The 24,192-nt window shown below is 45.0% G+C and overlaps 1 long non-coding RNA gene across 3 annotated transcripts; it reads left to right on the plus strand.

Moving 5' to 3' along the window:
* Nucleotides 1-368: 368 nt before the first annotated feature.
* On the plus strand, nucleotides 369-6,524 carry LOC108350455 (uncharacterized). Of its 3 annotated transcripts, none has more exons than XR_005502415.2 (4): nucleotides 369-914; nucleotides 1,523-1,826; nucleotides 4,722-4,969; nucleotides 5,640-6,524. It is a non-coding gene; the product is annotated as an uncharacterized LOC108350455 (long non-coding RNA). The 3 variants fall into 3 exon arrangements; XR_005502414.2 differs by having other exon boundaries at nucleotides 375-914; nucleotides 1,523-2,083; nucleotides 4,719-4,969; XR_001837229.3 differs by having other exon boundaries at nucleotides 375-914; nucleotides 1,523-2,083.
* Nucleotides 6,525-24,192: the final 17,668 nt, after the last annotated feature.

The following is a 24,192-nucleotide window of genomic DNA, read 5'->3' on the forward strand; positions in this document are numbered from 1 at the left end:
GAGGAGGAGGAGGAGGAGGAGGAGAAGGACTTGTCTGTGTTACTTTTGGTCAGATTCTCCATGATTGCAGAATATTTGGGACCTGGTGGAAGAATGAATGAAAATGAACCCCTGTCTCAGAAGAAACCTAAAAGTCTACCTCTGTGAATCCTGGGTGGAGTCATTTATGGTTTGTAAAGGAAAACTTCAAGGAATGACTGATAGAAATCAAGAAATCCCAAAGTCTCTAGTAGCTAAAACAAATGGCATGAGATAGCCCAGCCAGGATGCAAGAGGATGCTGGCAATGGCATCAATAAGAGAAAAACACGATGACGTCATTGCAGAGGCATTTATGAGCCCACAGCCCCAGAATCTAGACTTCAGCAACAACCATCAGTTGCAATGTCATCTCCATGTGCCAACTCTTGATAACAGCTCTCCTATTCTATAGGGTTTCTCACAGTAGAAGTGGACACAATGGAGCCAACTGATTCTGTTTTAAGGTTTAAAAAAAAAAGAGGTGGTAAACAAAACCATTTCATATTGGTGTAATCTCAGAGTAGTGTTGTTTCTATGATAGTTGAGTTCAACAAATCCCTACTTGTCCTGCGCTATCGTCTCGCCAGCAAGAACGCACTCGGACACCAGGATCCTTCTGCAGCAAAGCGTTTATTGCATCTTGAAGAGGAAGACCACGAGGCCCCGCGAGCGATCCCCTATATAGTCCCCAAGACTGTGTGTCCACGTCTAATTGGTCGCTTACTCATGATCTCACTGTCACGCCACGGGGTGGGCAAAAACTTGGCGCGAACACACTCTTGCACATGCGCACACAGCTTGTTTCCTGAAAAGAGGTCGGGCTGGTACAGCGGAAGCCAGCGCCATCTTGTGATGGCGAATGCTATCGCGGCTTTCCACACCTACTGAGTCTAAGTAAGTAGTTGGAACATGAGTCTGGCCCAGGCCTGAATTCTAGGTCCAGGACCAAGGCATTGCTAGCTTTGGAAAACACTTTACTCTTGAATTTTCTATTATTCAGTTTACAAAGCACCTTTATCCTATTTTAACATCTGGAGATATTGGAAATCGCTAACATAGCTGAATGAACTTCTGAGGCAGGGGTAGGAAAAGATTGGCCTCTCCTGGGTTCCTAAAATCCTACCACTCACTGGACCTCAAAATTTCCAACCACTGGGCTGCAGTCATTAGTCCTATCCCCAGACCTCTCTCAGTGTCATAATTCTCCAGATCAATACTATAATACTGCTCTAGTTTGAAAGTCTTGAATTTTCTATTATTCATATTGATTGCCAGTCAATTTTTAAGGTTTATTTTTAACTTAATGATTTTTGTAGAAAGATTTTTCTGGTTCGTTAGAGACTCTTGGGTTTATGATAAGTTTAAAGAAACAAAAGAGTATAATTTTCTTCCCCAGTTTACCAGTTGACTTAATTACTGCTCTATTGCTATGAAGAGAAACCACAACCAAGGCAACTTTCATAAGAGAAAGCATCTAACTGAGGGCTTGTTTACCGTTTCAGAGGGTTTCCATTATCATCATGGTGGGCAGCGTGGTGACCCACAGACACACATGATGCTGGAGAAGAAGATGAGAGCTTCATCTCCCGGCATGCAGGCAGCAGACAGGAAGAGATGATAGGCCTGGCATGGACTTCCGAGACTTCCTAGCCTACCCCCAGTGACACAGCTCCTCTAACGCGGCCACACCTCCCAGGGCTTCCAAAACCTTCCACTAACTGGAGACCAACATCCAAACATATGCACCTACAGGAACCGTTCCCATTGAAAGCACCACACCATCTCCATTCGACCGTGTTTTGCAAGGTGACTCTCTGTAAGCTTACCTGCATTTTCAGGGCCATGTCAGAGTTTTGTGAAATAAGTTGAGAACTTGAGAAAGTAGGAGCAACTCCAACAGTGACTGTAAAGGTGGAATTAATTAGAAAGATCAAAGTCAATCTGCTGGCATGGCTAGCCACTGTGACCTGAACGGACCATTTACCTTGGCTGGACTCTGAATTCCTCACTTGCTGAATAAGAAATGATGCCTGCCTACTAAAGACGAACTAGGATTCTCGGAAGTATGTGTGGGCACGGGGTGCTCCACTCTCCGTGGCCCTCATATAGGATCAGATGGTTTGTGTTGTCACGGTGTACTGGCTACAGGAAGGGTGTGTCAGGCTCCAGTTTGAGCCGGGAAGCTGCCCCAGCTCTGTTTACACTTATATGAATAACTTTCTGGAATTTCATAAAGAGTAAAATGCAGCTATCAAATCAAGATACAAAAGGTTTATTATCTCAGTCTCAGAAAACTAAAATAACCTTAAAGATGAAAGAACTGATACTAGGTTAATAGTAATAACAATAACAATAATAATAAATATTTTATGGGTATGGAATGCTTTGCTCACAAGTCTGTGCAGCACATACGTACAGTGCTCCAGGAGGCCAGAAGTAGGCAACAGATCCCCTAGTACTAGAATTATAGACAATACCACTGGGTGCTAGTAACGGAGCCCATGACCTCTGGAAGACCAGTAAGTGCTACTAACCACTGAGCAATCTCCCCAGTCCCTTGGTTAAATTTTCATTGTTGTGCTCAAATGCTTGATAAGGAACTACAGGGCCAGTGACATGAGCTGGTAGGTAAAAGGACCTGCCAGAAAGCAATGGCATCCTGATATCAGTCCCTGAAACTCACATCAAGGTAGAAGTTGTCCTCTTGCCTACACACACACACACACACACACACACACACACACCATGCCACATGCATGCCCAAAATACACAATAATAAATAAACGTTTAAAGAGCAGCAGGGTTGGAGAGGATGGGATTGTTTTGTCCACAGTCATCAGTACCGGGCAGCATGGCAGGGGAGGCCGGGCACGGGGAGTGTAAGGCAGCTGGTCTCTTTACACTCCCAGTCAGGAATCAGAGAACTGTGTAAATGCTTTTTCCCCTGTCTAGTTAGCTCAACGTGCCAGCCCGTAGAATGGTACCATCCACATTCTGGGTGGTTCTTCCCTCCTCAGTCAAACTTCCTTAGAAGTATTCCCAGCTTTGCCCAGATTCTAAATCCTGTTAACATTTGAGCCATAACTTAGTCCACTTGGTAAGTCATAAAACCCAGCAGCTAGCCTGGAGCTCATCCACAGCCTTCAGTGAAACTCCTTTGCTCTTGTCTTGTTCAGCCCCCAAACCTGGTTGTCCACAGGGTTGCTCCCAGCTCCACATTCTGTCCTGAAATGCTAAGTTGTCCCACAAAAGCCTCTTCCAAACACCTTGGTGACCTACTGGCCACACTAGGTGTCCCGACAGCTGGGATACTGTTGAATAACAAGGCTGCCTTGACTGGGCATGGAGTCAGTTTGGAGTAAGACTATTCTCCTGGCTACTTCTTAACATACCTCACTGAACAAAGTCTTTGTCTAAGCTCAGAGTAGAGCCAAGGTCTTCCCCCATCCCACTTACAGGTCAAAGCACCCTGCACACAGGGCATTCCCGAAGCTATTGTTGACTGACTCCTGCAGCTTCCACAAATAAAATCAACCCGCTTTCCCCAGATATGAAAGATATCTCAATACACTTTGAAGAGAGTCTTCATTTTTCCTTATTGGTCCTCACTGTATCTTCGAACACCAAGGTTCTCCTTCTTGGGCATTGGTTCTTAACCTGTGGGTCACGACCCTTTGGGGGAGGGGGGTCAAATGACCCTTTCACAAAGGTCTCCTAAGACCATCAAAAAACACAGATATTTACATTATGACTCACAACAGTAGAAAATTACTGTTATGAAGTGGGAAGAAAAATATTTTTATGGTTGGGGGTCACCACAACATGAGGAACTGTATTAAGGGTCAGGCAGCATTAGGGAGGTTGAGAATCACTGAGCCAGAAGCTCTTCCCAGGCTATAACCTGATCAGTTCTTCTCAGACTCAGCCCTCGGAGCCTTTTCTAAGCATATGCTACCTCCTGTTCTTACTATGTAGTTCATAACCCTGGCTAAGGAATACTGAACTAGGGAATTCCAGAGAGGCTCCCTTCCTCTCTGGCTTTTTTCGTTTATTTTTTATTCACTTTTAACACCACTGTAGTGTTCACTTCCCCCTCAGTCCCATGATGCATCTGTCCACCCTAAGAATCTTCACACAAATGAAAAGTCAGTGCCTCCAACTCAGGCAGGGACAAGAGATCACTTCACTATGGAGAGTAGACACCATAGAGGCCAAACTCTAGGCAAGATAAAAGTAAATAAATTGCAGCTACTCATTACCTAAAAACAGTCTGAGTCTATTTTAGTCTCCTTTTGACTCTTATCTCCACCTTCTCCCAGCCTGCCAGCTCCCACCTCTCCATAGTCCTAACCCTTTGTGTACTCCAGCCAGCACTTAGCATCTGCCATCAGCCAGCAGGGGAGCAGGGCGAGGGTGGGGCGGAGCGGGGCCGGGCGGGGCCGGGTGGGGCCGGGCGGGGCGGGGGCGGGGCAGCTCTCCATCTGCTTTCTTTGCACCTTTATCTTGGAACCAAGGCTACCCAAACACCAAGTGGCCTTGACGATGGGAGAGTAATCCCTGTGCTCTGCAGACTCCTGCATGGCTCCCTCTCCCCCGAGACACACATGCACATGCATGCACACGCACACACACACAGACACACGCGCGCGCGCAGACACACTCCTCTCCACCTTCTAAACTGTTCCATGTCGACTCTAGCAGAAGACTTGGCAGACTTCTTTTGACTTAAGCCGGGTTTGGTCTACTGGAACCTTATGTGCATCGGTTAGCTTTCGGCTTCCTCACCTCTGATCCATCTTAAGAGAGTGTCGAATTCAAAAAGTCACCCCTTTGGACAAGCAAAGTCTTGGCTGTATTGGAAGTCCTCCGTGTCTCAGAGTGGCCATTTAACCAACGTAACTCTACACAGCAACCCCAAGCATGACTTCGAAGTCTGAATGAGGAGGACGGTAAATAGTGTGGCGTTATTTTCCCACAGTCATACCTGAGTAAGGGGCCAGTGAGAACAGAAACCAGAGTCTCAGGGCTCTCTGCACTGTCCTGCAAACACAGGGGCTCATTCTTCCCTTACATGCCCAGCTCACTAGACTCACTCACCTAGGGCTCTGCTGCAGTCAGGTAGAATTCCCCAAATTCCTAAAAGGGGTTGCCTTCATCACATCAGTGGGCCAGCCCACCCTGAGCCTGTGGAAGAGTTACGGTTTATATTGAAGAGCCATTTTTAAATGGAAGAAAGGAAAGGAGAGAGGAGAGGAGGGGAGGGGAGGGGAGGGGAGGGGAGGGGAGGGAAGGACAGGGGAGGGGAGGGGAGGGAAGGACAGGGGAGGAGAGGGGAGGGAGGGGAGGGGAGGGGAGGGGAGGGGAGGAAGAAAGTGAGAAGCTTCCGAATAGAGAGGCTTTACAGTTTATTTCTTTGAGGGGGTCAATTTTACAATAAAATGTCTTTCGATTTGTTCTAATCCAGTGAAGTATTCCTTTTGCTATTATTCTGTCAAATGTCTGAATTGATATCGTTCGTGCTTCTTTCCTCAGACAAAACATCTGCCTCTGTTTGGGAATTTGAGATATTTTTTTCCTCATTTCACTTTCTCTCTCTCTTTTTTTTTTATCGCCCTCAAGATAGCCACACCAACACCACGGAGTCATTAGCCCAGCTGCGGCTTTGATCTGCTGGCTCGTTACTGTGGACCACAGATGTTGCCTGCCATTGTCCCACCCTGCAGAGAGGTCAGCATGCTGTAATTCACAGACTGAAGCATTTGAAGAGATACCAGGGAGCCATCAACCAGGCTTTCGAAACAGCAAGGAATCTACATTCTGAGAACTTTACTGTGGCAAGAAATCAGGACAAAGTCTGCCTTTTGTTGTCCTGGATGCTCAAGGAATCTTCCCGTCAACAGCCCAAGAGAGACCAGAAGCCTGAAGCAGCTCGACAGCTGGAAAATTATGTCCTCTTATTACAAACCATGGGAGCACCTAGTGGACGTCTGGACTGCTTGCTCGACCCACAGCATCTGCAGCTCTCTTCTCTGCTGTTCTCTGATGAGGAAACTGATGCCCCTTGTGACCAAAACTGTTCAAATGGACTTTGTCCAGTGGTGTACAAGCGTCTCAGTCTTCTGTGTCCTTTCGCTCAGACAGGAGGGAAACGTCCACGAAGAGGCTGTAGATTTCTGTCCAGCTGAAAGCTTCTCTCCAAGTGAGCCAAGACCTGTCTGGCCACCCAGGACAGAAAGGCTAAACAGGAATTGGAAATTGAAACTAAGGAGTACATGGGCAGGTATCAGCAGAGGCTTCCCACCAAGTCCATGGATGGATTCGACTGACTGTGTTATATCCAGAAATCCATGATAAAACATCCAGGACGCAGCCATGAGGAAGGCAAACCCTTAAGGGAAATTTGAAGAAAAACACCATCCCCGTTATTGATATTCTCAGGGAGGGGCTGTGTGAGCCTTTTATTCCCTTTGGAGAGAGTTAAAAGGAAAGGAAAGCAATCAGAAATACTTATCTCTCTCTTTTTTAAAGATGTATTTTTTAATGTATATGAGCACACTGTAGCTGTCTTCAGACACCAGAAGAGGGCATCAGATCCCATTACAGATGGTTGTGAGCCACCATGTGGTTGCTGGGATTTGAACTCAGGACCTCTGGAAGATCAGTCAGTGCTCTTAATCATTGAGCCATCTCTCCAGACCCTGAAATACTTCTTTTACCAAGTCACTGTGACTGCCGCACTGTCTGTTTTCTGAAGAGAGCTTACTCACCCTAACTGCCTCATACCCTGAGGAACACCATGCCTCCTCAGTGGGCTGAGAGTGTGTGCTGTCTTCCTGGGAGCGACGCATGAGTTGTGCTGTGCTAGCTGAGGTTATTCATGAGGCCCAGCCACGTAGGTACCCCAAAAATTAAATAGATATGCTTTCTGCCTTCAGAAAACGTATGGTCTGGTATCCCTTGGTTCATCTACAGAGAAATCGTATGTTAACCTAGGGAAGACCTTGACCTGGTTCCATGTTAGCTGCAAAGTCAAAAAGCCCTTGAGAGTAGCCGAAGCTGACACAGGGCCAATTTCACATCGCTGGTTTTATATCCTAAGCAGCTTCTCAGCGCTATTTTTTATTGTCCATCTGGTAAAGCTGGGGTGCAGAGGGTGAAGATGTCTGGTTCGAATGTTCTTTAATATAACCTGAAGATATATGGTTGTAAAAGTAATACAGGGTAACTTACTGTAACTTTCAGATGGTGGGGGGGGGGGAACATTTAAGTATTACAGCACACCAGAAATAATGAAGGTAAACACTGTCTTATCAGCCTATGGTATCTGCACACACATACACACACACACACACACATACACACACACACACCAACTTAGACAACATATATCATACACACTTTTGGCTGTCAGTTATTCATGAGGTATTTTAAGTTTATTTAACTCTGCCTTGATATTGCACTTGGGTTCTTATTAAGCTCTGTCTATTATCAACATGATAAGAATGTGTTTGCATATTTAATTAAATAATAAATAAAACCCTCATCAATCAGTGGAGACAGCAAGCACACGATAATGGAAACGAAGTGTGTGGTCTCAGACTACATGCTGGGAAGAGAGAATACACACCTCAGTGAGAAAATGGCTGAAGGGCAAAGCAGGTAATTCAAAAGAAATAGGTAAAAGTGAAAATATCAAAAGAGGAATCATTATATTTAATACTAGAAATTATATATTTATATTCTATTATATATGCTATATGTTATAGACCTATACACAGACCCTTAGTTGGGCAAAAGCAAGAAAATCAAATATATTCATTTTGTTAAGAAAAATCACAAACGTATCTGATCTTCTGCACCTGTTCCTTAACCATGCCATCTGTAACTCTGATTAGCTTAAGCTATTTCTCTTGTCACTTGCGTTCTGACCGAACTCCTAACTTATCAGCCTGTCTTTCATCTTGCTTCTGCTGTTCAGTTCTCTCTACTTAGCCAGAATTATCCTTTCAAGATCTGAAGATGATCTTCAAATCCTGCTTATACCCCTTCTTCCCGTTAAAGATAAAGTAGGATCCTTGTCATTACCTCTAAGCCGACCTGTGGTTGGTTCTCTATCCAGCCTTCCAACCTTCTCAGTCCCCACACCCACACGAATTTCCAGGCGAGCTTTCTTCACTTCCTGTCCAGCTGTGTTTATCTGAGCCCCCCACAGAGCACTTCTCTGCCTCATTACTCAGTTAACCCCTGCTTGACCTTCAGGCCTTACTTTTAATTCCTCTTCCTTTAGGAAGCCATCCTTGAACTTTCCATTGAGTCAACTCAGCTCGACCAAGTCAACAAATACTATGAATCTTTCTTCAACAGCCCACCAGACTCCACAGAGCCCCAGCACATGGTTCTTGGCATATACTGGTGTCTCAGGCAATTTCATTGAATAAATTATGAATCTTTCCAAAGATCATTTTGATAACACATGCCAACTTTTGGCATACATATATTCTTTGCCTAAGAATTCTAGTCATATAATTTTCTTTTATCTTTTATATGCACACCACACACATATCACAAACATGTACACATATGGGAGCCAGGTCTGAGGTTTTCCATTCTTAAATGATGTGCATATTACTTATGCAATCAAAGAAGAACAAGAAAGATACTTTTGTCTGGGATAGAAAGTGTAAGCTAATTTCTGTCTACTGTAGACTAGATTGCATTCAAGGGAAAGCTTCGAGATCGTCACCGTTGTTAAAGAGGTCACCCCAAATTTCTGTGGCAAAAGAATTATGTCAAATGTGAGCGCAGAGGCCAGTGGGATGGATCACCTGATAAAGGCACTGACCATCAAGTCTGAGGACGGTGGACCCACAAGGTCCTGCAAGGAAATTGTCCTCTGACTTCCCCATGCAGGCCATGCAGACTTGTGACACACACACACATATACACACATACACACACACACACACATACATACACATATATACACACATATAACACACATGCACACATGCACACATATACACACATATAACACACATGCACACATGCACACATATACACACATATATACACACATACATATACATATACACACACATATAACACACATACACACATACACATATATATACATAGACACATACTCACATGTGCACACATATATACACAAATACATATATACACACACATGTATACATACACATACACACACAAATATATATATGTGCATACACACATATACACACATTTATATACACATACACACACACACACACACACACACACACACACACATAAATATAAGGTGAGAGCAGGTAGGCTTGCAGCTGAGAAGGGCAGCTAAGGAGGACCTAGCAATGCCCTCAAAAGGAGGAAACACAGAAGACAGAAGAGGACCAAGCTGATGAGCGGTTGTAGGAAGGGGGCTCGTCAGCAACAGGACCAGCACAGAAAGGAACAGCAAGCACAGATGGGAACAGGTAGGCAATGCAGAGTATAAGCAGTGTAGAGAGTGTAGTAGACAGCTGGCCAGATTGCAAGCATTTCCACCCTGACACAAGACAAAGCTGAGCAGCACAGGTAAAGTTAACACAATAGGCTCTGTGCTTTCTTTTCCTCCTTCCTTTATATTTTCAATGGTGAAATATCCTGCCATGTTCAGTGCTGCAGGGGATACATTTCTGTTTCTCCAGGTACAGGTTTGTTTAATTGTGAGAGTCTATGTGATGGTCAGAGACATTTCTTGTATGTAGTAGACTTACAAAGGTTTTCACATGGTCTAGATTTTGACAGAGACCCTGACGCTGTACTCTTCAGAGTCCTCCACTTTCTGCCCCAGGGTGTAAGTTCCCCACATGCTTGTCCAAACGAGCTTGTCAAAAATACATTTAGAAAATCTTACACTATTGGGTTGAAAATGCTGTTTTAATTATGCATGGCAGTTGTGCAGAACCCAGGCGCGCTTTCCAATACAGAGCTGATCTCTTTTCTATGGACTTCTAGACGTTTGTTGTGTCTTAACAGATTTAGCCTTTCGTCTGACTTGGTTGTTACAAATATTTTTTACCTATATATGATTTGCCTTTTAACTTCATTTAGTGTTTCCTACCATGGTGAAATGTTTGATTTTTAGTAACCAAATGTATTCATCTTTCTTTTTATGGTTCCTGAATTTTATTATGCTTCCAAAGGCCTTCTCAACTCCAAGACCATTAAATAGTTTTTCAATGTTTTCTAGACCCCTGACAGCTAGACTTCCATGTTGATAGTCCATCTGGCACTCATTTTGTTAGGAAGAGTTGGGAGAAATACAACTTTATTGTTTTCCAGATGGCTACTCAATTGTCCCGGCATTATTTATTAAATTGTAAAACTGTTCTGTACTGATGAAGACAGTCAACCTTTTTTAAGCACTAAGTCCACAGCACTGCCAAGGTCAGACCCAATTCTGTTGTTCCTCTGATTCTGAGTATTCATGCGCAAATATGAATCTCTAAACCATTTGCTCTATAATGTGAGCAATTGATGGGATTGCTTCTCCCATTTCAATCCTCCCTTTCCAATTTTACCTGGATAACTTGGTTAGTTTGTTTCTCCCCTAAAACCCTCATGCCAGTATATCTAGTTTCAGGAAAATATTTAATGACCCTTGGTGTTTTTCACTCAGACTCTATTGGGTTTATAGTTAATTCAGAGAGTAAGCAGCTTTACAGTAACTTGTATGCTTGGTTTTCATTTATGAAGTTTCATTTTTTTTGAAACCCTGGATCTCACAGGTATTCTGCTATATAAGGGTTACTTTTAGTTGGGAAAGGGCAAGACTAGGGGTGGAGGGTCACGTGATAGCTCATGAAGACCTAGGCAGAAGGATTACAAGTTCCAGAAGCCTGCCTAGAATATACAATGAGTTCCAAACTTGATTGGGCAACTTAGGAAGACTTTGTTCCTTTTGTTTTTAAACTTAAAAAGGGAAACAATTGGAGATAGATATCAGTGGTGGCACACTGGGTTCCACCCTCCAGCATTAGAGGGAGGGAAAGAAGTGGGGACAGGGAGAGAGGGAGGAAGGGAGGGAGGGAAAATAGCACATGGAAGAAGGAGATCTTTTCACTTTTTTGCCTGTTTGCCCTTTATTCTTGCTTCCAAGTTCATCTACCCTGTTGCTGCTGTTCCTGATTCATTCATGGATATTAGAACCAGCTTCTTCAAGCTTCCAATGTGGACTGAAGAATCTGCTGCTTTTTTCAGGGTAGATGTTGAAGGACCCTAGGGGCTTTTGCCAGGCTAATACCCACCTGCCTCAGGTCAGGGCTAAGCCAAGTTCCAGCTTCCCACCTCAGGCCAAAGCTAGGCCAAGTTCCATTCTCTACCCACAGAAACATTCTTGAGTAGAAAATTTTCAAAATGTACTGACTGATGCTTGCTAGCCAATAGATTTAAAGGTCAATATGCTTAGCCAATAAGTTTGAACTGTAACCTTGCTGATGTAACCTGTGCCCCTAGAAAGTATAAAAACTGCTTGCAATAGCCATTCAGGGTCACCTTGAGGGACTAAATGAAGGTCGACCCAGAAGCTCTGGAAAATAAACTTCTTGCTTTTGCATCAATCTGCATCTCGGTGCCTCACTTGGGAGCATCTCAAAGTAAGTACCACTGACCAAGGGTTGGGGTCTTACAATGTCAATGAGGAGAACACTCCCCAGGCAAGATATGCCTTGGGAAATGTTCAACAGACAGGTGGAAATGAATTTCTAAATGCATAGGCATAGGCTTGGAAGGTAAACCCACTGGGGGTTTAGAAGTCAAAACTCTTCTAAGAAGATGGGACTAGAAGGATGCGGATAAAGATGGGACCTTGGATACACTCTTGTTTGAGACGAGCCTGGAGAGATGTGTTCATGTGAGCATGGAGAGTGTGGTAGAAACAGGCCAATGCACAGTTGTGGAGGACAGACAGAAGGGGTGGGAGTGCTGCTGTGTGACTCACACATAGACCACCACGATAAATGCTCACTAGAGATAAGCCATGTGGAGTTCAAATCTTGACACCAACACCCCTGACTCACATAAATCAAGACAGGGTTACTTCTTTGGGCCTCCACGCCTTCATTTGGAGAATAGAGATGATTGTAGTGCTTCTCCCAGATGATTGGAGAGCCTCTTCTACGCAGCCATTGTAATATCCATGCAGAGCAAAGAGGCAGCCAGAGAACTTGGCTCCACCTTCGGCACAGGGAGTCACTGAGCAGCAGAATTCTGGACTGGACTTGCCTCATGCTGAGCATGTGGTCGACGGTGGGCAGAGAAACCAAGAAAGTTGGAGGTGTTGGCATTTAGACTTTGCAGAGGTGACCCAGGAGAGAGACATCTCTTCAAAACAGTGGGTACAAAGAGCAGATTCCAAGAGATTAAGAAACCACTGGCTTGTTGCCTCCCTGTACTCCATTCGTATTTTCTTGCCCTACTCTCTATCTTTCCAAAGCATCTTTTCCTGAGAATAAACAAAGATTGCCTGGCCATGTACACTCTGTTCTGTACCTGGCTTTCACAGGCATGTGTCTTGGAGTTCAGTCCTCTGTGTATGGAGATCATCATTGTTCTACACGGCTGCACTGCACTCTGGCTGTGCAATAACTTGGCTCTCCACGAATGAGCACTTGGGTGTTTTCCAGTCTTCCACCAATGCAGAAGACGCTGTAATGGGTAGCCGTGCACACCTGTCTGTTTGCACAGCAGTTCCATCCACCCTGTGAAATCCCCAAAGTAAAGTTGTTTCAGGACAAAAATGTTGCTCAGACCTAAAAGGACAGTCAAGTCCTGCAAAGACACAAACCAAAACTACGGTTCTTTGTGAGGTGTCCAAGGCAGTGCAGGAACAGATAACTGAAGAGCCTCCCACAGGAAAGGCGTTTCCGTTTCCTCTATTCATAATAACAGAAAACAAAGGCAAGCCTCCATGATGAATATGGATTTCTGTATTTAATGGGCTTTATGCCAGATGTTACAAACACTGTTGTGTTTGATATGCTCTGCTATGGTTTCATTCATAACGCTGCTCTCAGACTTTTGAACAACAATGGGAGAGAGCTGAGTTAGGTGGGAACTCGTGTGCAGAAACTTAGTTGGTTAAGATGTCAGCTACAGAGTCATCTTGGGGTCAGACAACAACAGCAATGACACCCTCTTGGCTGAATTGTTGAGTTGGTGATTGGCAGGCCTGGGAGCTTAAATTCACGTGGGCCTGTCTCCTTTCCCGCTGTTGCCAACACCAAGCTCAGAAACCAAAGCCTAATGCACAAGGGGAGTTCCTTCTCCTGGGAGCCCACAAGCACAAAGCCAGCCAGCCAGGCTGTCCATGGCAGCTGAGGGTGGAGACTTGGCACGTTCATGCATGGGACAGGAGAGCCAAGAGGAAGGTGGTCCAGTCTCTTTACTCCGACATCCATCACTTCTTCTTAAATGATTCTGACAGTAAGAGTGGCACTTGTCCAGGGAAGTTCCCTCCCGGGTCACATCCTCATAAATCAGAACGTGCTTCTTTCCCATGAGTCTGCACCAAGGCCGAGCACTTTGGGTTGAACAAGAAGTCACCGTAGGCATGTAAAGGGATGGCATGAGCCTGGCACTGACGGAGACATCTGAGGAGACAAAAAACACTGTCCAGCGGGCAGAAGTTCGGAAACATTGATGCCTCATTCCTTATAATATTACCTATCAACTTGAAAAAAAAATCATTGTAATAACAAAAGTCTGATGTTTCAGCCTTCAAGGAAGAAGCAGGAGAGAAGCAGACCAAGCTGGAGGTGGCTCACACAAGGGGCTTCGGAGATGAGGCCTCGTGAGGATGATTCAGGAGATGGTGCAAGGTTATAGGAAAGCATCCAGGAACTCCGGCGAGCTAAGGGAGCCTGGAGGAGCAGCCTGGAGAATCAAAGCACGACTGCTCTTTTTTTCCACCCCCCTGCCTAAATCATTATATATTAGCTACAAATTTAGTTTGTTGGCCAACACTCAAAAGTGACATATGGCCAATAAAAGGTTCGGAGTTTCCCATCTGCTGCTCAACTTTACCATGGCTTCCACCCATACAGCACCATGTCAGGGCGACCACACGTCAGAATCCTTTCCTGAGCCTGCACAGCCTGTTAAATGGGCACTATTCTAAGTCAGCATATGTCACCGACACAGCAGAATGCTTCACAGGTTGATATGCACGTTCTTTGAAATCTGTTCCACTCTCAGATCCAACTGTCTTCCTGGAGCTACAGAACAAAAATGACTGAGCAGAACCCTCTGCAATGTCGCAGGCAGTCTTGCAGTAGCTGCCACTGCACAGCATCCCAGAGGCATTGTCTTGATACTCAGCAAAAAGCTTGTGAGACAACACTCTGGGTACTCGTTAAAACCCAGAGCCAAATGCAAAGGAATTGGCAAGAGCCCTGCCTAGGATTTGGAAACTGTATCCATTGGCATTAAACTGCACAGGGAAGTCGTCTATTTTCCTGGCTCTGGATCTTTCATGTCCCCTACCTTGAAACTAGAATTGCCTGCCTCTGAGCACACCAAGGCTAGGTGGCCCCATTTGTGATGTGTTCGCGAATCAGTCAGCCTGCTTGCTCCTTGTAAGGGCTGACGCTCTGCCATGCATTCGTGGGACACCGTGCTGGTCCCGTGTGCTTTTTCCTTTTTAACTGCTTTGCAACTAGGACAGCTTTTTACTGCAAAAGCTTGTGATAAGAAGGATCCAGAAACTCCAAATCATTCTAATCGTTTTCTGACTGCTGTGTTCTAAAAAGCACTGCTCTGGAGAGGGACTGATAGCCATGGTGGTTTCTCTGTTCAAGCAGAAGAGAAGATGATGGGGAAATGGCGATTTGCAGTATCCGCGGGGAATGAGGCAGGAAGGCCAATCCCACAATCCTCTGCGTGCTCCCCTCCTCCTTGGTGATGCCATTTCCCCTCCCTGCTCTGCACCTGTCAGAATTGATTGCTAGAGGCAGAGAGTGAGAGATTGGGGTGAGACTCATAGCATGCCTGTGGCTCCTCTTTCAAGTGTGTTGGCAAAGGTAGGAGAGGAAGAAAGACTTAAACACTACACAGGAACTGGCTTTTAGAAAGAGTCCCTGAGATTGTGAGGAAGTGTCACAAATTCTCACTGTGAATCATTTGCAACAGAAATGGGTCCTTGGTCCTGACAGACTGCTTGGATTTAGGAAGATGAATTCCTCCTGAGTTCATCAAGAGGCTGTGGCAAAGAGGCCAGCAGGGCTTGGGGTTTGGCTGAGACTTCATCCTTTCTCCAATGTGCTGACTTGGTGGAAACTCTGTCCACAGGAGCCAGCCTCTCTGGAGACTATAACTTTTTAACTCGAGTGTATGTGAGGGAAACTTTAATCTCCCTGACTCTGACTCATTTGTGCTTTAACTCACGCAAGAGTTGCTTTGTTCTGAGTTACTAGATAGCTAGTTAGTTTAATTTAGAAACAGCCTCTGGGCCTGGAAAAACACCCAGAGAACCAGCACTCAGGCCCAATTTCTGCATGCAAAAATAGGAGACTCTCTCTGGGAGCCACTTCAAGAAAATAGTCGGGGCTGGGGATTTAGCTCAGTGGTAGAGCGCTTACCTAGGAAGCGCAAGGCCCTGGGTTCGGTCCCCAGCTCCGAAGAAAAAGAACCAAAAAAAAAAAAATAGTCTATGTCGAATTTCCCCCAGCTCCCACACTCCCCACATCCTATCTGCAGTCACCTGCACTCTCACCTGAGGGACCCCTGGCACATGTCCTTGGAACAGGCCTGCCTGGCTGGCTCCACAGCCATGAACAGGCTGCCTGGCCAGCCGTGATGGCCATGCACACCTGCATAGCTGGCCTAAGACAAATCATCTCGAAGCAAGAACATAGAAGACCTGGGGGGGGGGGGTGCGCTGCGGGGGGGGGGGGTGGCATTGAGAAGGTACAGGGTGGAGAATGGGTTCAGGTTCCTCTGCCGTCCTTTCTTTAGTATAACCTTCGGTAGGCAAGTGACTTGATCTTCTTAATTTTTGTTTTTAATTTTTGTGTGTGTATGGGTATTGTACCTGCTTGCATGTCTGTGTACCGGGTGTCTAGTTCCAGGCGGAACTAGAGGACAGCAGATGAAGGATGGAGGAGGTGCTTCAGTACTTAACTTAGACTCTCCTATACCTGAAGCCTCAGAAGACCACACAGCACGTGCTTCATAATGGTCTTCCCCAGTGAATGAAGCTAACAAAGGACTTGCCCATTGCCCTCAGCTTCCAGAGATGCTAACCCCCTAGCATGTGGACTTTATCACACTGTTCTACCCTGAGAAGGTCCCAGAGAGCTGCGGGAGCTGGCTGGAGAATCAGACTGAATGCAGAGTCAGGGGCTTGGGGGAGCAAGGTCCTGAGGACCAGAGGCAGACACAGATGCAGCAGCCATGCCTGCCACACCAGCTCTGGGACTTTGAAAGACTTGGGGACTCTGCATGAAAGACTAGCGAACCCAGGCCGACATGAGCTAACATTTTCTCAGTTGCAAATTTCCAAATTTCCATTGATGTACCAACATCAGAGATACCAGAGGCACGATATGGAGTATGAAGTCACACGAGCACTATCGAGTGGGTGAGACCACCGAAAGCATCCAGGAGAACTTCTGACCCTGTGGATCACTCTCCACCATTGTGTTGCACATCCATCAATAGCATTTATAGGCGAACTGAGGAGTCTCCTTTAACAGCTACAGGAATGGAACTAGAAGCAGAATCTTCACATTCTACTGCTGTCTGCACGTGTACACTGTCTCCACCCCTAAATGACAGAAGACTAAGCCCTTATTTTAAAAAATGAAATAAAAGCATAGACACGGTGGCTAACTTTAAGTATTTTAGGTCAACATCAGATTTTGCTATTTTGAACACAAAGACCTTAAGTGCCCTCTTTGATGCAAAATCTGTGTTCAATAAAGAAACAAATGACATATGAGCACCATCCTAACCTGCCCCGTCCTGTGCCCTGACACAGAGATGTCAGCCCCACATCAGCTGGTGCCGCCCTGATCCTCATACATGGAAAAACTCCACGCATAATATATCACTTGTTTCTAGGAGGAGGATGCCGTCCCTTCTACTGCCAAAGTGCCAATGAACATTCGGTGAGGACTGCTGCCCTCCCACCCCCACTGTGGCTCATCGGGTGCTAGCAGCGTCAGTAATGACCTGAATGATACAACTTCCCAATTACTCTCCTGCCACTTCACCCACATGGACCTGAAAGGCATAGATGAAGACAATGGCACTACACAGTGCTTGTACATCAGCTGGAGCCCACCTTGAGTTAGACACAGGTGACCAGAGTCTTTCCCTGAGGCCAGCTAGCCACGGTGTTAGCCACTGTGGTCCATATGGCCTTGTTTGTAATTTCTTCACTCTGTGAGTGCCAAAGCAGTGAGAAGCCGATAAATACACAAATGGATGTGTCTATATCACTATGGAACTTATTCCAATTGGTTGCATTCTGATGCACCTGGATTGGTTATGGTCACCCTCATGAACACACCAAGGTGACCTGTTGATCATGCTGTGGAGTTTCTCTTCAAGCCCAATTATTCTGAAAAGAAATTACTCAGAAAGCCCTAAGAATCCTAGTATAGCTTTGTAAAAGTATTTTTTATTCTCCTGAAGTAATTGCCATTTCTGAGGTTAACTGCCCTAGTCTGTAAACTAGGCCTAGTCCTGGAAGCTTCTTGCCTCCTACAATCTTATATAGACCTAGAATGTTGTCAGCTTCTGAGACTGATTGAATACCGCCCACCCCTTTCTAGTTCTTTCTGATCTCTGTCTGGGTAGTTCAATTCAGCTCTTCCAGGTCAAACTCCTCTCCATGCTGACTGATTCAATCTGCTCTCTCTCTCTCTCTCTCTCTCTCTCTCTCTCTCTCTCTCTCTCTCTCTCTCTGTGTGTGTGTGTGTGTGTGTGTGTGTGTGTGTGTGTGTGTGTGTGTGTGTGTGTGTGTGCCTCATACTAACTTTGGCAATATGTTCTAATCTTCTGGCTCCTTCTAATTCTCTGACTCATTCTGTCTTCACCTATGTTTAGCTTGTTCTCTTTCTGCAATCTGTCTCGGTACACCTGTCTAACAAAAAACTGCTTCTCCTCCTCTTTCCCTCTGCACTGATCCCCCTTACACCTACCTTCCTTTTCCTCTCTCTTCTCATGAGAGTTGGGTATATCCTATTTGGTCAAATTTTTCTTGGATTCATCACTTTGTCTGCCATTCAATTTAGACATCACAGGAGTGGTACCTTCTACAAACTAACTTTACCTTCATTGTTTTGGATTAAAGGTATGTACTAACAACACACGGGGGGTGGGGGGATCCACAGTGTGATCAAATATCCTGCAACATAGTTTAACTTACACTAGTAAACTACAGCACAGTTTAACTTAGCATAGTAAACTGCAACATAGTTCAACCCTCTGGACATGAGAAGTGGGAGAAGCAAGAGGGTAGGCTCTCAAAACTAACTGAGACTATCAGAAGACAAGAAAGAAGAAGAAGAAGAAGAAGAAGAAGAAGAAGAAGAAGAAGAAGAAGAAGAAGAAGAAGAAGAAGAAGAAGAAGAAGAAGAAGAAGAAGAGAGAAGGAGGAGGAAGAGGAGGAAGAGAAGGAAGAGGAGGAAGAGGAGGAAGAGGAGGAGGAAGAAGGGAGGAAGGGAGGGAGGGAGCAAGGAAGGAAATAACCAAGGGAGGAAGAATAAGCAAGCTGACAAAGTATGTAACTTAGGGAAGTGGGAATGGAGAGGTGGGAATGGATAGGAGAGGTCTAACCACTGTATGGTGGAATCATCCCTTTAGTAGTAGTGTCTAGTCACAGAAAAGACATGTGTTGTGGAACTCAATCCTTCATCACAGTCAGCTGTGCTTCTGGCATGGCTGGTGGGACCTTGAGAAGTTACTCTGGGCACCAATACCCTCATCTGTAAAGTAGAACTGATAGGACTGAGGTGATTTAAATTAAATAATTTGTAGAAAGTACCTAGTATGATTTGGCCACTGGCAAGGGTCAGTGTAATCGGTTTTGACGTGTTATAATCCAGTATGAGACCAAGGAATGGAGGGTATTATGAAAATGCAGTTATAAATTTACCCATGCTTGTAGTGACTAGCCAATAGTAAGGAGCTCACTGGGGAGTCCACTGAACTGTCTGGACAAGCAATAAAAAGTGGTGGTTCGGCACACACACTTGCCTGCATAACACAACCTTTCTAAAGTCCAGACCCTGTTAGTCCTTGCCCCTAAGAAGTCTCCTTTTCCCAGAATTGTACATTTAAATATATTACATGCTAGGAGTTTCCCTCCACACTCTAACGGTACCTGTCAGGAAAACTGGAGTGTGTTTCCCCTGTCAGTTATGTCACTCCTGCTTTCCTGAGAACTCAAGGAAGAACAAATTAGATAGTGTAACTCTTGGGATGCATGAGACTAAGCTAATTCTCTATTTGTGGGAAGCCTGGTGAGGCCTTGTTCACAGCTCTTACCCTTAATGGGTCAACCTAAGACCTTTAAGGTGGAGAATTAAATTCCAGGGCATAAGCATTGACACAGACAGAGAAACGGAAAATGAGAATTGGAAAGTAATTGTTTCCTGGGCTGAAAATGAACACTTCTTGTGGAGTTCAGCCCGCTTGAGGCCCTCCCAGCTTTGAGGCTTATCAAAATAACGTCTCTCAACAGATGGAATTGTTATGTTAGAGGCTGAAGAAACTCACCATTTCTAGCTCTTTCTCAACTCTGGCTGGCTGGTTCAACTCCACTGTTCTGGCCCGAACTCCTCTCCAGGCTGATTGATTCAAACTGGCTTCTCTCAGCTTTTGACTGAGTTCCTCTACTTGGCCCCAAACTAACTCTGGCAATTTGTTCTGTTCTCCCTGCTCTTTCTCATTCTCTGGCTTGTTCTGTCTTTACCTGCAACCTGTCCTAATAAATTCTCTCTCTCTCTCTCTCTCTCTCTCTCTCTCTCTCTCTCTCTCTCTCTCTCTCTCTCTCTCTCTTCCCCCCCCCCGTGTGTGTATGTGTGTCTGTCTCTGTCTGTCTGTCTGTCTGCATTCCATGTGTTTCACATAGACCATGAATGTGATCCCTTGCCAGAGCAACCATGTTGCTGGATTAAAATCCCTCTACATCTTCCTCCTGTGTTTAAGCTAAAAATTGTACACAGTTTAACTTTTACTACAAAAACAATTATCAGTCCCACAAATTTAACAATCCAAATGTCCTTGTGAAGATCCGTCGATGTGATGATTCTTCCTAACCACAGTCCTGGTCATCTGTCCTTCAGCATCAAGGTTTTCCAATCTGCTGGTCTGAAGAACCATCTGTCCTTCTTCTCCTGGTTTGTTGAGCTATCCCCGTACAGTGGCGATCTTCCTTTGGCATCATGTGCATTGCTGTCTCTCTGTCTCTCTTACTTCCTTTGGTCCTGCCTGTCATGTGGAGGAAGCTTCCTTGTTTGGAGCTGTGACCATCACAGAGATCAATAGCTGGAACATCACAATAAAAACCCCTTTGTTAGCCCTTCCAAGCTAGCACTCCTCCTACAGTAACTAGCCTGATGTCTACTAACAGACTAATTTTGTCCATCTTTGCAAATGACGTAAATTAAATCATACAATACAGTATTAGTATGATTGTTCTAGTTGTCTAGAATCACCAGGGAAGAGTCTCAATGAGGCACTGTCTAGGTCGGGTGGGTCTTTGGGCATGTCTGTTGGGGGTATCCATTGAAGTGGATAGAACTGCTCACTGTGGGTGGCACCATTCTTAGGCACTGGCTTCTGAGCTATAGGGGTAGAGAAAACCAGCTGCTAACTAATTATATGCATTGATTCATTGCTCTTGGATGTTCACCATAATCAATTCTTCAATATGCTGATAGACTGAAACCTGTTATTGTGAGCTATAATAAACCCTTTTTCTCTTAATTCACTTGGTACTTTCCATCATAACTACTGTTTACTATGAAAACTTCCACTTTGCACTTCTGGGGATGGAATCTGGGGTCTTGCTAGGGAAGCACTCTGCCACAGAGCTACAGCCACGCCCTTTATTTAAAAGTTTTCATTTTAAAATGTTTTTACATGGAAAAAAAAAAACCATTCTCTTCTGAATCAGTCAGCTTGAAGAGGAGTTTAGGCCAGAACAGCAGAGTTGAGCCAGCCAGCCAGAGTTCAAAAAGAGCTGGTTTGCACACATGTCCTGCACTCTGGCCCTCTGTCAGTGTCACTTTGCCTAAGTACAGAAATTTAAGGGGGGCTTTCCCTTCCGTTTTCTTCACTCAATTTCTGACTTCAGAGATTTACCTCCTGCTGGTTATGGTCGATGCTCTGTCCTCTTTGCTGAATGCTGCTTCATTAAGGGAATGCTTCTAATTATTTATCCATACTACTATGGATGTACATTTGGATAGCTCCCAGCTTGGAGTCTTCACAAAAGCTGCTGCTAGGAACATTCTGGCATGGTCTGTTTAAAAGGCTCTTCGGGGGTTCTAATGTTCAGTCCCAGGTGGAAAGTGCTGATGTAGTCACACCAACTTGAACTATTATTCTGGCTAACGCAAAGTTAATACAAAATATAAATATACTATCGATTAAACCCAAAATACAGATATAAACTATTATTGGTTAGTTGGTTGATAGTTTCCTTTTTCCAAGTAGGTCTGCTCTAGATTCACCTCAGCTTCTCCTGCTGGGAAGCTGTGGAGTGAGGCATACAGAGCTCACCTTGCTGGATCTGGCTCAGTGAAGGCTTTCCCTCTCGTCCTATTGTGATGGATCTTAACAGGCATCCTAAAAGAGAAAATCCGAGTGTGATTCTTTTTTATTTTTCCTTGCAGGGAGTCTTTTATTTTATTTTTAATTAATCATTTTATTCATTTACATTTCAAATATCGCCTTTCCCAGTTACCCCTCTACAAACCCCCAATCCCCTCCCCCTCCCCTTTGCCTCTATGAAGGTGCTCCTCCACCCACTCACCCACTCCCACCTTACTCCTCTAGCACCCTACTATGCTGGAGCATCAAGCGTCCCCCCATTGATGTCAGAGAAGGCCATCCTCTGCTACATATATATCTGGAGTCCTGGCTCCCTCCATGTGTACTCTTTGGCTGGTGGTTTAGTCCCTGGGAGCTTTGGGTGGTCCAGATAGTTGATGCTGTTCTTCATATGGGGTTGCCATCCCCTTCAGCTCCTTCAGTCCTTCCCCTAACTCTTCCACTGGGGTCCCCGGGTTCAGTCCGATGGTTGGCTGTAAGTATTCCATCTGTATTCGTCAGGTGTTGATAGTTCTCAGGGAACAGCCATGCCAGGCTCCTGTCAGCAAACGCTTCATGACATCAGCAATAGTGTGGGGGTTTGGTGTGTGCAGACGGGATGGATCCCTAAGTGGGCAGTCTCTGCTCCATTTTTTGGCCCTGTCTTTTGGACAAGAACATTTCTAGGTTAAGTTTTTTGAGTATTTTGGGTGTGTGTGTATATATGTATATATACACATACATATCTAAATTCAACCTGCTGAGCTGTCTTCGTGTTGCTTGTGTATGTATGATTTCAGGGCTAACCTCTTGGTATTGTAGAACCAGTTGTGGGCCTCATCCCTGGGGAAGACTAATTCTCCTTCTCAGCAGTCTTTATTTGTGGGTGACCCCATCCTTCAACTGGAGGCAGTGCCTATCTACTTGAGGTGACCTCTTATCGCCTCTTTGTTGGATATTTTGTCTAAAGTCATTGCCATTGGCTCCTGGGAGCCTCTCACTTCCCTGGAGTCTGGGACTTTCTAGTGACTACCCCCAGCCCCCAGCCCCCACTGCTACATGTTTCTATTCAATTTCCTGACCCTCTGTACTTCTCTCCTGTCCCTTCTAATACCTGTCCCTGCCCCTCCCCCCTTTGTCCCATCCTCTCTCCCTCCCAGGCTCCTCCCTTCCTCTACCTCCTGTGTTTATTTTGTTACCCCTTCTGTGTAGCACTGAAGCATCTACACCTTGGTCTTCCTTCTTCTTAAGCTGCATATGGTTCATGGGTTGTATTGTGGGTATTCTGAGCTTTTGGGCTAATATCCACTTATCAGTGAGTACATACCATGTGTGTTCTTTTGTGTCTGGGTTACCTCACTCAGGATGGTGTTTTCTAGTTCCACCTATTTGCCTGCAAATTTCATGAAGCCATTGTTTTTAATCACTAAATAGTAGAACTCAATTGTGTAGATGTACCACAATTTCAGTATCCACTCTTCTGTTGAGGGATATCTGGGTTGTTTCTACCTTCTGGCTATTATAAATAAGGCTGCTATGAACATAGTGGAGCATGTGTCCTTGTTATATGTTGGAGCGTCTTTTGGGTATATGCTCAGTAGTGGTATAGCTGGGCCTTCAGGTAGAACTACTTCCAATTTTCTGAGGAACCTCCAGACTGATTTCCAAAGTGGTTTTACCATGATTCTAAACATCACAATGAGCTGGATCAACCATAGGTCAATTTGCTGAACACTGGTCACTCTTTTTGTATGCTATCTCTCAACTATGCCTTTTAATACTGTCTTTTCTAATTGACTTTTTTGAAAAGGGGCTTCCTACTAAGGAAGTTGACCCTGTTTTTCTGGGGTTGATCTTAGGTACACTGCCATGACTTACTTGCCTTTGAATTTCATGTATGATGGACCCTGAGAATCCCACATCTAAGCTAATCTTTGCTCTTGCTGATTCTTCCCAGTTCTACCCTAAGCTTTGTGCCTGTCATTCTGAACTTCCAGCCTGTTCTCAGCAGCATCTTAGACTCTGAGTCTGACAGAGAAAGCAGCTACAGCTGAGTTTATCTACATATTGTTCTCCTGGGTCTTACAGCAGCAACGACCTGGTAGATTGCAACTGAAGTGCATTTGTTCACAGTTCTGGATGCTGGATCTTCAAAACAGAAGTGCAGAGAGGATGTCTTAGAGGTCTGGAGGGAGAAAACATCCTGCTCCTGGGGCCCTCCATCAACTTCCTTGGCATCCACCACTCCAGTCTGCATCAGTTCTCACATTGCCTTCATCTTTGTTTGTGTGTCTCTGTGATGGTTGACTTTTCGTATTAATTTAACTGAACCATGTTTCCCAGATGTTTAGACAAGTGAAAT

The sequence above is a fragment of the Rattus norvegicus genome, chromosome 3 (assembly GCF_036323735.1).
Source record: "Rattus norvegicus strain BN/NHsdMcwi chromosome 3, GRCr8, whole genome shotgun sequence".
Lineage (NCBI taxonomy): Eukaryota > Metazoa > Chordata > Mammalia > Rodentia > Muridae > Rattus > Rattus norvegicus.